The sequence below is a fragment of the Mytilus galloprovincialis genome, chromosome 9 (genome assembly GCF_965363235.1).
Source record: "Mytilus galloprovincialis chromosome 9, xbMytGall1.hap1.1, whole genome shotgun sequence".
Classification (NCBI taxonomy): Eukaryota; Metazoa; Mollusca; class Bivalvia; order Mytilida; family Mytilidae; genus Mytilus; species Mytilus galloprovincialis.
This window is the reverse complement of record NC_134846.1, coordinates 14,087,366-14,102,893: the sequence shown is the minus strand read 5'-3', so window position 1 is coordinate 14,102,893 and position 15,528 is coordinate 14,087,366. Positions and strand designations below refer to the sequence as shown.

The 15,528-nt window shown below is 31.0% G+C and overlaps 1 protein-coding gene across 2 annotated transcripts in view; it reads right to left on the bottom strand.

Annotated features, from left to right (window-relative positions):
* LOC143044472 (high-affinity choline transporter 1-like) overlaps positions 1-7,177 on the bottom strand; it is a 33,276-nt gene extending 26,099 nt beyond the window's left edge. For both annotated transcript variants that reach the window (XM_076216511.1, XM_076216512.1), the window contains exons 1-2: positions 7,132-7,177; positions 4,345-4,436 (exon numbers count right to left, since the gene is read on the bottom strand). The gene's annotated coding sequence lies outside the window, so the exon portion shown is untranslated. The remainder of the gene's footprint in view (positions 1-4,344; positions 4,437-7,131) is intronic.
* Between the last annotated feature and the right edge of the window lie 8,351 nt (positions 7,178-15,528).

Genomic DNA, 15,528 nt, shown 5'->3' with positions numbered 1-15,528 from the left:
ACAAATTAAATGCATAAATGAATGGCGGGAAATGCTGAAAATCTGCATTTGAATAGTGGCGGAACTGCAATAAATATCATGTCTATTATAAATATTTGTAATACATTGACAACAGATTCTTCCTAATGTTTGAATTTGAATGAGGGATAATAATCAAAAGTCTTCCTGTCCAAAAAACAACCGAGCTTTCAATGAGGACAATAAATCGTAAGACCTCACAACAAACCATAGATTAGAAATCAAACCTAAAACAGCCGGATTTAAAAAAGCATTCATTTTGAGAAAATAACATCTTTCATGTCAAGTCCTGTTTAATCCAAAGTTTTTGGAAACCAGCTGCGGGGTTGTATCTGCTGGTAATAAATTTTGAAACTTAAGCGATATCAAAGATGTTTTATCGTCACAGGGTGTGAGATCAAATATGTTTTAAATTGAACAAATCCTAATTCTGATCCAATCGGCTCACTTGAATCACAGATGTCAAGATTATAACCTGACTATTGTTTTTATGGACAATAAATCTAAAAATTTATATAAGTTCATAAATATAAGAAGATGTGGTATGAGTTTCAATTAGAAAACTCTCGATCCAAGTCACAATTTATAATAGTACTGCCTTCAACATGCAGCCTTGGCGCACACCAAACAGCAAGTTACAAAGGGTCCCAAAAATGACTAGTGTAAAACCACTCAAACAGGAAAACCAACTGTCTAATGTATATATATAAACAAGAGTGCACACACTGAAATGTCTCGCCTTCTTTACTAATCATTGATATTATGTTGAAAGTCCTAAGTATAAAGCTTTATTACAACTGTCACATAAACTTAACATTAACCAAGATAGCTAAACAAAGACCAATGAACCATGAAAATGAGGTCAAGGTCAGATGAACCATGCCAGGCAGACATGTACAGCTAACAAAGCTTCCATACAACAAATATAGTTGATCTATTACTTATAGTTTAAGAAAAATAGACCAAAACACAAAAACTTAACACTGTGCAATGAACCGTGCAATTGAGGTCATGGTCAAATAAACCTGCGGGACTGACATATAGATCATAATATATTTCCATACACCAAATATAGCTGACCTTTGGCATATAATATTAGATAAAAAGACCAAAACTTAAAAACTTAACTTTGACCACTTAACCATGAAAATGAGGTCAAGGTCAAATGACATCTGCCTGCTAGACATGCACACTTTACAATCATTCCATACAACAAATATAGTAGACCTATTGCATAAAGTATGAGAAAACAGACCAAAACACAAAAACTTAACTATAACCACTGAACCATGAAAATGAGGTCAAGGTCAGATGACACCGGCCAGTTGGACATGTACACCTTCCAGTCCTTCCATACACCAAATATACTAGCCCTATTGCTTATAGTATCTGAGATATGGACTTGACCACCAAAACTTAACCTTGTTCACTGATCCATGAAACGAGGTCGAGGTCAAGTGAAAACTGTCTGACGGGCATGAGGACCTTGCAAAGTACGCACATACCAAATATAGTTATCCTATTACTTATAATAAGAGAGAATTCAACATTACAAAAATTCTGAACTTTTTTTTCAAGTGGTCACTGAACCATGAAAATGAGGTGAAGGACATTGGACATGTGACTGACGGAAACTTCGTAACATGAGGCATCTATATACAAAGTATGAAGCATCCAGGTCTTTCACCTTCTAAAATATAAACCTTTTAAGAAGTTAGCTAACACCGCCGCCGTAGCCGCCGCCGGATCACTATCCCTATGTCGAGCTTTCTGCAACAAAAGTTGCAGGCTCGACAAAAATGAATATACAAGAAATCACATCAACAAAACGACAACCACTGAAATTCAGGTTTCTGACTGAGGACAGGTGCAAACAAATACAGCGGGTTCAAACATTTTAATAGGTACTAACCTTCACCCTTACCTGAAACAATAGTGTAACATCACAATATGGAAAGACACACTATAAAATATCAATTAAAATGGCTTACCTCAACATATTAACACAAGTGAACATACACTGAACATAAAAAATTTGATCTATGAAAAAATGTAAATACAAAATCAATAAAATAACGGATGAGAATTACAATTCAGTATTTTTTGTTTTTTGCTTTGTTGTACATTTTGTATCATTATTCATTGTTGCTAGTCCTTTACAGTTTATTTATCACAGTTTTTCAAGATTTTTGGCAAATATGCTATAATCTTTAAAAAATATCATTGAAGGACAATAACTTCTTTTGGAATACATTATTCCATTGACAACGATGATTACATACTGCATACAAAGACTATTTACAATTTTTTTTTTACCCCAATTTAAACAAAATGTAATTAAAGTGCAATAAAAATCTCAAATTTGCTATTAAACTATGTACAATTTAAATTAATGCTATTAGTAATAGAACATCTTTTCAGAGACAACTGATGGTATCAGTCACATGATATTTTTGGAAATAGTCTATTGTTGGTCCTGTTTATTGATTGTCTATTTTTAAAGTTAATATCATGTAAAGTAATTAAATTAGTCCTTCATCATTTCACTTCAATAACACTATTAAATGCTGTATATAAATTTGATGTTCTCATTTTGACTATCGAGGCTTAAAGTCATATGAAACCTCAAATAAAAAAAAAAAAATTATGCATATGTTTTTTTATAACAAAATGGATAGTTGTCATTATTAAACTTATGTACATATACTTTTTTTCTGAAGAAAATTCTTTAATTTGTCCACATAAAGAAGAATTTTACTTTTTTTAATTGCTTGGTTCTAGGAAGCAATTTGCCGACATTTTTTCCTTATTCAAAGTGACCGCAGGGTGACCTTTCTTGAAAAAATTTGGTGAAGGAAATACGCACGGATCTGTCACTAAAATAAACTTTTCATCTAATTGTACATGTTATACTCATGCTAAATATCCATGCTTCTTTGTTGATTGTTTACTACAAGGTGACAATCAGTAAACTACGGCTTCAAAACACAACAATTAATCAGCTGCCATATTTTCACTTCAACTCAGACAGACAGAAAAAAAAATTGACAATTATACAACATTTTTGCGTAAAAAATGATAAAATCATGTACAGAAGACTAATAAAATTGAGAATGGAAATGGGGAATGTGCCAAAGAGACAACAACCCGACCATAGAAAAAAAACAACAGCAGAAGGTCACCAACAGGTCTTCAATGTAGCGAGAAATTCCCGCACCCGGAGGCGTCCTGACTCCTTCAACTGGCCCTTAAACAAAAATATACTAGTTCAGTGATAATGAACGCCATACTAATTTCCAAATTGTACACAAGAAACTAAAATTAAAATAATACAAGACTAACAAAGGCCAGAGGCTCCTGACTTGGGACAGGCGCAAAAATGTGGCGGGGTTAAACATGTTTGTGAGATCTCAACCCTCCCCCTATACCTCTAGCCAATGTAGAAAAGTAAACGCATAACAATACGCACATTAAAATTCAGTTCAAGAGAAGTCCGAGTCTGATGTCAGAAGATGTAACCAAAGAAAATAAACAAATGACAATAATACATAAATAACAACAGACTACTAGCAGTTAACTGACATGCCAGCTCCAGACTTCAATTAAACTGACTGAAAGATTATGATTTCATCATATGAACATCAGGCACAATCCTTCCCGTTAGGGGTTTAGTATCATACCATCATAACATATATGAGAAGAACATAACCCGTGTCTTGCCAACAACTGGTTTTTGAATAAATGTGTTTAGTTCCAATGCAAAGACCCTATAAGTGAATCAATATTAATGCCAAAATATGCAATCTTTAATGATAAACACATGCATTGGTTCAAGAATTGGATAAACATTATTTTTCACCAGTCACTTGTTTCTTATGACTTTAAAATAGCTCACTAATGATAATTACAAGCCTAAATGCATTTGATTTTTTTTAAGGAAGTCTTATTTTGATGTGTTTTATTTTGTTAACTTTATCTAAAGCAAAAAATAAACTAAAATATGCCTACAACTATACAAGACTATTTTGACTTATATATAATTGAAATAACGAGACAAATATAAAAGTAGTTCAAATTCTATATGTAAAGCTTATCTCTTTACCACATTTTGTTTTGGAATCAGAGTCTGGAATAAATTTCTGCAGTAACAGTATTAAATATGATTTTTTTTTGCATCCTACATAATTTATTCAAGTTAAGAATTTTTTGAATTATATCTAAATATAATCTTACAATAGCAACTGCTTAAACATGAAATAAATAAATAAATAAATATATCATATAAAAAATCAAGAAAATGTTGTTTTTTTTCAGTTAAAATCTTACCTTTAGTATAAGTTTCTTTTAGACAGTACAACCAAACCAAAACTACCCACTCGTTAACCAGTTAGATCCATGATTAGAGATCTACCCACCATCTACAAATACATCATAGAAATCGTTACATAAACTTCTCACTATAATAATCCATACAGGACGACAAAAATCTATATCCTCACTCCTACCAAAAATATTTCACAATTAACACCAGAATAAAAGTATCGGGTTGAGAAGTTTTCCTTTTTAGACTGATCAATATAAATGACTCCTCCTTCTCTGAAATTGATCACTTTGTGATTAATCATTATACTTATGAAATTGACAATTACTGTATATATGTTTCCAAAGTGATTTCCTGACAAGTCTTAAACTGATTATCTACTAAAAACTGCAAGATCTTAGTTAATTAAAAACATAACTAAGTTTGAATAGAGATGTCAAGTTGAAATCTGTTCTCTGTTACAATACCTTTTGAAGCATATAGGAAATTCATTGACAAAAACTTTACAAATCTGGAAGCAATATGCATACATAATTATTTAGTCTAGATTATTTCCATAAGAAACAGTTTCACTAAAAAGATTTTTCTTAACAATGGTATTTCCCTTCATGTCACATTTATGAACAGTGAATGATTTAAAGCTTTCCTTAATTCAATTATATTTTCTTACAACTAAACTTTAAGACGTACTGACGGACACAGGAAAAACTTGTTGTCCACCAAAATGAACCACATCAACAAAAGATTACTTTATTTCTTACATTTTTGATACAATCCAAATTCCCACTTTTAAAAATTTATGCCTATATATCTAAAATTTTTTTAGATGTTCAGTGATAATGTTCAGGTCCTTCAAAAGCTATCATTTCATTTCATTTTTTTACAATTTGATTTCCCACCTATCAAAATTTATACCTATAATAAACAGAAATAAATGAAACATTTTCATTTTCTCTTTTCTTTTCAAGAAAAAAAAATCACAGTGTCAACTCATATATGCAACTTAATAAGCCTTCTAATGCTACGGGCATACCCTAGAGTCAAAACTCAAAAGATTTGGTCAACTTATATTTTTTACAGGAAAAAATGTAGGAGTCACGGTGAAATCAAAATAGAAAAACCAAAATACTTATACCTTCTTATGTGTTCCATTACGAATGATCACATTTTGAACAGCGTAAATTTGATGGAACCCGCATTTCCAAACAGATGCTTAAAATTCATTTCTATCAAATAACATTTTTATTTAAATTCTTCAAATTTCAGTTTAGTATTTAAAGTATATGCATGAAAAAATCAAATATGCAACATATTTGCAAAACCACACCAGTCATCGTTAATTTCAAGCAATTCTCCTGAGTGTACGTCACAAAAAGGTTGAAAGTCATTCACCATTGTTCACTGTTAATGTTTTCTGACTTCCTAAAATATCTATATTACTATTTCAATGTTAAACACTCTTTAGTTGACCAGCAGACGACACAACAAAATTAAAGATTTTAGAGTACCTCATTAATGTGCATGCTGCCACATACTGCACATGTACAAGTTAATAAAATTCACCCATCAGACAACACTAGAAAGTGCATGTCCACACTTGTAGGGAAATGAAATATAATTGTTGGAATACCTCTGCCAACAAAAATTCACCCACCAGACAACATGTTAGGATGAAATTTGAAAAAATAGGCAGGACAGGAGTTTTGAGTAAAAAAAAAGGCAGGATGAGACAATTGCCAAAAAAAAAAGTCAGGACGACAATTTAGGTAAAAAAAGTCAGGATAAACCAAAAAAAAAAAAGCAGGACCAAACAGAGTGAAAAATAAAAAGGCAGGACAGAGATTACAGCTAAAAAAAAATGCAGGACAAAATTTTTCATCCTAGCCCCCCCCCCCCCATCAAAATCAAATGGTAGCTCCCTAATGTCATCATACTGAAAAAAAACCATGCAAGCCCAAAATTCAATAGTTGTCTTTACTCATAACATGTTTAATTTACTAACCTTCTAATTAAACAGCAGTTATTCACTAATTTTCTCTTAGGACATACACTACATGAACTTTTGAACTCTTACATAGAAAATGGTTCTTTATATAATTATATAACCATTCAAACTCACTTTCCAAGTAAAGTGCTCCACTAATGAAAAGCTGACGCAGATTAAATGAAAGTACCTTCAAAATTTTCACACCACAAAGCACTTAACAATAGAGCCCACTTGAATCAAATGTATGTACCCATTTCCTTCAAAGGGATTGGTGGGGACTCGGTGGCCGAGTGGTCTAAGTAGTTACTACTGTAATCACTAGCCAGTCAACACTGAAATAGTGAGTTCGAACCCTGCTCATGCAGATGCACTCGACTCCAATCTTAATTGACCAGGATTGTCAGTTTTCCTATCGAAGGTCTGTGGTTTTCTCCGGGCACCCTAGCTTCCTGTGAATAGTATGCACAGACGACATCTTAGCATGACAAAATTTAATTAAGTTTCTAAGAATTGTGCAATACTGTAACGTAAAAGTACACAGGACATCATTAGTATACACTTTAAAAAGATTTTTATGACAAATTTTTACAAAACAACTTAAAAACCTCTCAGAATGCAATTATAAAAGCAATTCACAGTAATAGCATGGAGGTCTAAATAAGTGTATGGCTATATCTAAGTATTAACAAATATAATGAAGGCTAGGTGTTTGGAAATATCTAAAGCATTAACAATATAATAAAGGCTAGGTGTTTGGAAATATCTAAGCATTAACAATATTGAAAGAGGTTTAAACTACCCTTACCTAGCAAATTTCGTACACACTTTTCTACCATCTTACAAAATTCCTGAAATGAAAATTCAATGAAGATTTAAAAAAACTTTTGTACAAAATTTTAAAATGATACTGTGGATTCATTATTATTCATTGGATACCATTTTTTGCGGATACCGTGGGTACATTTAAACATTAAATTAAATGTTCTAAGAATAACAAATTTTTTATAGGCTTTGTATGCAGAGTTCTGTAAAACCACAAAATTATATATCAGTCTGCGGAAATTTAAGTTTTCTTTAATCCTCAAAAATTGGTATCCATGAAAATAAATGAATTCACAGTATTCAATATCTGAAGTATGCTTAACAATACATTAGTAAATGGGTACTACTCGTTGCGGATAGTAGTATTCTCAGTCATATTATGTACAGCATCAGTTCTATTGATTCTAGATTGAGCAAACTTGAAAGTATGGATAAAAAACTGGATAAATTTGACGGTCTTTGTGAGGCAGTTGATAGTTTATTCACCAGGGTAAGAACATCCGAATCTGATGTTAAAAAACTAACTTCTCAAGTATCTGAATTAAATAATACGTGTGACAGTTTTAATATCAAACTTGACGAATTAAATGCAGAAAAGGATAATTTGTGGATTGCACAGGCATCTGGGGGTTCTGGTAGTCCAGGAAAGGGGTCGAAATTAAAGAAAGAAATAGCTGAAATACATAAACAAAACAGCGAGTTAAAGTCAACCGTGTCTGATTTGCAATATGAGGCTACAAAAAACAATCTAATATTCTACGGTATTGTGGACATGCCAGGTGAGGATGTCCAAAATCTGCTGAGTGGTTTTGTTCGCGATGAAATGGATGTTAAAACAAATATCAATTTCCGCAGTGTTCGACGTATGAATAGCAAATTCAAGCCAAGGCCAATAATTGCAACTTTTGACAATTTTAAACAGCGTGAGGTAGTGAAGTCATCTGCTTACAAATTGAAGAGCTCTCAGTGTACAGTATACACCAGATGTGCTCGCTAAAAGAAAACAATTGCTCCCAATTCAAAGAGAGGCTCGTGCTCAACAAGCTAAAGCAGTGATGATCAGAGATAAACTGTATATAAATAACGAGCTTTTCGATCAGATTAAGCACAAACAATTCTTACCGAAAATGGAAACTCAGATACCGAATGAGAAGATCGAGGTAGATATATGTACTGACAAGACAACTCATCAAACTGACGAGAAGCAGGCTACTACCAAAGAAGACTAGGATAGCGTTGGAGGTTTTGTGTCTCATTCAAAAAACTGTGACAATTTGAAAGTAATTTCTTGGAACGTGAATGGTGGTATTCAAAATAAACTTGATAACATTGCATTTTTGAATTTTATTTGCACATATGATATAGTTTTTCTTACAGAATGTTGGTTTAAAAATGATTTTAGTTTGTCTATTCCTGGTTATGATTGTTTTTTGTATGCTAGACGCAAGTCTAAATCTATTCAAGGAGGAGGTATTGTAATTTTAATAAAAGAGTGTTTTTCTAATAAAATTTCTATCGAAACATGTATTCATGATACAATTATATGGTTGAATATTGAAAAGGATATTGTTACAAGTGATAAAAACTTATTTATTGCCTGCGTTTATATACCCCCTGTCAGATCAAATTTTTATAAACTTTATAATTGTGATTTATTTGTTGATTTAGAAAATAGCATTGAACTTTACTCTTCACTTGGTGATGTTATACTTTTGGGTGATACAAACAGTCGAACTGGGGCAATAGATGATTTTGTGAGTAACGATAGTATTCATATTACTATAAGGAATAGACTTGATGATATTTTTGATTATTCTGCTGATATAGAACTCAATGTAAGAAATAATCCGGACAACAATACAAACTGCTATGGTCCAAAACTTATCTCGCTATGTAAAGCCTCGGGTTTGAGAATATTGAATGGCCGGCATAAAAATGGTTTTGCCAATGATTTTACATTTTGTGGTGCGAATGGAATGAGCGTTATAGACTACCTATTAGTCCCAGTGTCACTTTTCCCGATAGTGCGTCAACTTATTGTGTCTAATTTTACAACTTTTTCCGACCACGCATTTCTACATATACAACTTTCATTACTGTGTAACAAACAAAATTCAACTCGGTTCCCGGATGATGAAAACAGAGAGAAACTGTCGCAGGACAAATTTAAATGGAATGATGAATTAAAAGAACAATGTAGAGATTGTTTACTGAATAATATGGAAAAGATAAATATGTGTCGTGAACGGATTGACTTTGATGGGCAGCAATTACTCGACAATTTGTTGGACGAATTCACTAGTACGTTAAATGACATTATGGCACCATTTTTTAAAAAGAGGACAATCAATTTTAAATCTTGCAGATCTAACATTTGTGATGATAAACCTTGGTTCAACGCCCAGTGTAAAGACCTTCATCGCCGCTATATAAACTGTTTAAATATATTTAATAGACTAAAATCGCAACTAAACCATAGTAATTTAATCCGAGCTAAAAAGGACTATAAAACACTAGAACGTCGCTTGAAACATGAGTATATGCGCACTGAAGGAAACATGCTAGACATAATGAGACTTACAAACCCTAAATTATTTTACAAGAAATTTAAAAGAAAAATGTCTCCTAAACATGCTGTACCATTAAAGTTGTTCCATGAACATTTTAAGTCATTGTGCTCATCAGACACAGATGCTGTACTGGACGACAGCCAATTTAATAACACTGATGGTGAATGCGTATATGAGGAACTTGATAGAGAAATTACAGAAAATGACATTTTGAAAGCTATTCGTAACCTTAAACGTGATAAAAGTCATGGAGTTGATGGAATTCTTAACGAATATTTTATTGAATACAAAGATGTGTTTATGCCTGTATTACTGTACATTTTTAATGGAATTTTACAGTCCGGAATTTTCCCTACGGATTGGGCAAAAGCCATACTTATACCTATATTCAAGAAGGGTAATGTGCTTGATCCGAACAACTACAGAGGGATTAGTTTAGTCAGTAATTTTGGAAAGTTATTTACGTCCGTTCTTAATCAACGTTTAATAGACTGGTCGGAAACATTTGATATTGTGACCGATGCCCAGTTCGGCTTTCGCCCCGGTCTGGGTACAGTATATGCTATTTTTGCTCTTACATCATTAATTTTCAAATCTTTATCAGCCAAAAATCGTTTGTATTGTTGTTTTGTAGACTACACGAAAGCTTTTGACACTGTTCAAAGATATATGTTATGGTATAAACTATCAAAAATTGGTATACAAGGTAAATTCTTAATGGTTATCAAAGCTATGTATTCTAATGTCACTTCTTGTGTAAGTGTTGATGGGTTCAATTCTGATTATTTTACTAATGAAGTAGGTTTGATGCAAGGTGAAGTATTATCACCGATATTTTTTTCTATGTATGTCAATGATTGTGAAATGGCTTTTATAAATAGTGACTCTATTCCTTATGAGATGAAGGAACTAAATTTATTTTTACTAATGTACGCTGACGATATGGTTATTTTTTCAGAAACTGTATCTGGATTACAAACGTTACTTGATACTTTGTATGATTATACCTCTAAATGGTCACTTAGTGTGAATATAGCAAAAACGAAAATTGTTGTTTTTAGAAAGGGTGGAAAAATACATGGCAATGAAAAATGGTATTATAATAACCAGGAAATAGAAGTTGTAGATAAGTTTAGTTATCTTGGTATTTTGTTGAATTTTAATGGTAAATATAATGTGTTACAGCAGAAACTCTCAGAACAGGGTAGAAAAGCTGTGTTTGCCTTAAGGAGAAATGTAAAGGATATATATTTGAATTTTGTAACTCTACTTTCACTTTTTGATACTTATATAAACAGTGTACTTTGTTATGGTTGTGAAATTTGGGGTGCTCACAAGGCACCAGCTATAGAAAGGATACATCTGGGCTATTGTAAAAATATTATGAAAGTAAAAAGCTCTACTAGTAATGTCATGGTGTACTATGAGCTAGGTAGATTACCATTATTGCACACCAGAAAATGTCGAATTTTTAAATACTGGTTTAAGCTGTTATGTACTACAAACTGTATTTTGATGAATAATTTAGTTAAATGTACAAGTTATAGATATATGGTTCATAATTTTTGTTTACAAAATTATTTATGTAAACCAATACCAGTTATTTATAAGACATGTATTACCAAAATAAGACTTAGTAGTCATGATCTAGCTATAGAATGTGGTCGCTATTCTGCAATTCCAAGAAGTAATAGACTATGTAGTTTTTGTAAAGACGACATTGAAGATGAGATGCATTTTATTTTGAAATGTCCTACTTATCAAGGTCTTAGATCTTATTTTATAAAACCATATTATTGGAGAAAACCTTCTATGTATAAATATATACAATTAATGAGTTCTAATAATCTTAAAGAATTATGTAATTTGGGTAAATTTATATTTCGTGCACAAAAATTAAGATCTAACATGATGTAATATGTTAAACACATTACCTTCTGCTATCTATGTATACTTGTGTAGTTTATATGTTGTATGCCTATAGTTGTTATGACTTTGGTAAATAAAGAAGATACATATACTCAAATATAACACGTTAGGAGAACAATATTTAAAATTATCAGAAATCAATCAGACAATGACATAATACGCAACAGAACAACAATGCTAAATTAACTTCCTGAATATTGGCTGATTAATACAAATCAATTTAGTTATTACATAAATGTGTCATAATTATTGAACTTTTTTATTTTCAACGATTCTTAAATACATCATTACTTTCATGTTTAATTTATTGTCAGAGATATTTTTCTGGTTCTTTAAATTGATTTTATTTCATTTTTATTTTTAAAACTGCAGAGGTGCTGACAATAATGAAGCAAATACAATATCCTGGCTTGTTAAGAGAATCCTTTTACTGTTTTAAAAACAGAATATTCAATACAAATTTCAAATGAAGTTTGAATTTGGAAGAATAATATGATGTCTTTATTCATTTTGCTTTGCATACAAAGCTGTGTTCTAATTAAGCACAAAACATGTTTGACACATGCACACAAACTGTTTTTATCCTAAACAATATGTATTTGCTGCTTACATAAAATTGTATTTAGCCAAACATTTCTTAAGTATTTTTCCTATTAGTATAGAAATAATTCCTTTATCATGTTTATGTCTTGTGCTTTTTTCTTACAAAAATAGGCATTATATTTGACTATATTTTATATCTTGCTAATATTCTGGGTAAACTATCAACAATTATGCCTGCACATGTTAAAATGAGCAAAGAGCATGAAATGAAGGAATTTCATACAATTAAAGACAATGATACATTGTTTCACTTTACAAATTCTGAGCTTAAATAACTTGCATGTCTCAAAAACTGTCAATAACAAACACTCTGCAGAAATCTTGTTAACAAGCTGACTTCTTGGTGGTTATCTTTCCTCCAAAACAGGGCAGCCATAACTAAAATAGAAATAGTTGCAAATAATGAAAGTAAGACTATGACCAAACTTTGAACATAAATGATTATTAGCAACAGAATGTTTTAAAGCAAATATCCCAATGAAAACAATCATTTCAACAAAAGTTTCATAGACACCGGCATCTAATCCTCAGACAAGCTGTTCATATTTTTTTTTTATTAGAAAATGGAATGAATTATAACATAAAAATACTATATCTACACATGGTCAGATTTATTTTTAAGGTAATCAATGTATTAAAATACTTCAGAAAAGTGCTTAAAATAAGGAAAACTGCTGAAAAAATAATCTTAAAGGAAGCTTATATACTTTTTTTGAGCTTGACTATCAGCTCACCAGGACTTGCTTGATATTCTTGCTGATTAAGATAAAATCAAAAAACAAAAATGCTATTATTCTACAACTCCGTGTTTATATTGAAGACACTTTTGTGGGTGGTGAATTAATTTTTTATGGAACTAGCAAATGAGAATCAATGCAACCTCCTTGAGATATAATCGAAAAATTTGTAATTTGAAATTAAAACAAAGCCTTGACTTTATTTCTTGCAAATCGACAATTCATTTCAGCATCAATGAAATTTTCTGATAATATTCGTTATTGATAATCCAATCCTATAAAAAGTTCAAATGTCCCATATATCAGACCACGTACTCCTTATAATCAAAGCTTGTCACTTTTTCTTAAATATTGGTGTCTGACGAAGTGCACAATTGTTACCATGGAAACAAGTCCATTTTCGTCAAACTAGCCAAAAATGACTTTCCATATATCAGACTCAGTTCGGACAACCTACAATTATGTGTATAGAAGAAAGACATAAAAGACGAGTATTGGAAAGTCAGGTCTACCATCATGCAAACATAGCAGATTGATTTGTATGTTTTCAATGCAACAACAAACATGTGACCATATACAATGATATAATTGTTTCTTGTTTTATTTCACCCATCTGATATTAAATGTATTACTATTAATGTCTTTTTTCTTCATGTCATTGACAAGATATTACATGTATAGTACAACATTCGTTCAAAAGTTTCCAACCTAATTTTCTGCATGATAAAGTCACTCATAGATAAAAAAAAAAAAAAAAAAAAAAAAAAAAAAAATGCCAATATCTTTTTTGACAAGACCTAAACATTTCTAATCTTCTAATAAAAAAATGATTTCAGACAAAAAATCAATTTGGCCCATTAATGAAGTATTCTGACATATATCAGAGATGAATGCGTACAAAGTAAAGTTTCAGTTAATAAAAAACAGCAGTTGTTTAATTTGTACTTGCTTCGAAATATTTCTTCAAGAAAACAGATTGATTATTCCAGTTGAGTTCACAGCTACTAATACATCAATTTCTCCCTTCAAAACACTTCCTAATTATTAAATATTTTTAGAAGAAATGGTTCATTGATTCAAGTTAATGATTTATAAAAACAGATTTGTCATACCATAAGAAGATGAAATCTGACATTCACTTTTCATACTAGGTGATTCTATACTTTGGTCCACTTTTACTTCAAATATAAACCATTCAAATCAATTTTGGTAGTATCTTTAACAACTCAAGAGGCAGATTCTAAGCATAATTCATTATATCTTAAACCTGTAATGACTACCAGTATTAGATTTTCACTATAGCTTTTTCTATATACAGATGTGGTAACTCCAGGTACCTGCATTGTTATTACATTTGCAGAAGCACTAAGATTAGGCCAAATAAAAAAGTATGTGTGGTTCCAGTTACAGCTGAAAAAAAGTTTGGGTAGGTTACTAAGGTAGGGATTTTTTTTTATTTTATGTTTTTTTTTACATTGAGTCTATGGGAGCAACATTCTGACTTTTACAGTGCTTAATGAAAAATGACAATAAAATCTTTAGGGTAGGCTATTTTTAAGCTGAAAAAGTAGGGACGGTAGGGTTACTGGAACCACACATTAATTTTTATTTGGCCTTAGAACAGTTGCATTTGATACATTCAAAAATAACACATTTACCTAAACCAATAAATAAATTTTATTTTATTCTGGTTTACGGTAATTTTTTCTTTTCATTTAACAATTTTTTGCAGTACTTTTGGACATACATTTTTTCTAATAATTGTAAAAATATATATAACCACAAATGTTATTCCTTATGAATTTCTATGGATTTTAAACTGAATCCTGTTAAATCAGAACAAACCTTGTAGTATATAACATGAATGTTTATGTCTGATAAATGGTGTATTGGGACTGTGATAAACCAGTAATATCACAAGAATTAGAGTATTAAATCTATCCAGAGTAATTAATATTGCCCACTCATAGAGAGAGAAACTATCTTTATATTACATATATGGATTTCTCTTGTTAGACTCAGGTTATCATATTTCAATAATCTTTAGAAAGGAACAAACAAAAATTGCTAGAAATCAATAGCTCTAGTCAACCATTCAAAACCAGACACAATTTTTAATCAAAACGTCCTATGCTTGTATGTAAAACTAAAAGATATTGACAATTTACATCAAATAGATTAATATTTTCCAAGTGAAAAAAGGCATCTGCTCTAAGAGTCAGTTATTTGAAAAAAAATTCTATAAAAGTCTCATATTAAGGCTGAAGTATTTAGCCTTAAAACAGTTGGTATATCAAATTTTGATAATTAATCTACAGATTTTATTTCTAAGTTTTATCATTAAAAAGAGGTACTGGTAAATGTAGTTTATTAATGTTCAAAACTTGAGTAAATGATTTTTCGAAAATACAAATCAAAGAGTAAAAAGAGATTGCTAAACACTTTGTAAGATATGGCAATTTGATATTTATTTTAACTTTATTGCAATCATATAAAGTTTCTCATTTTCAAATATAGGTTTTTAAGAACAATAAAGTAAAA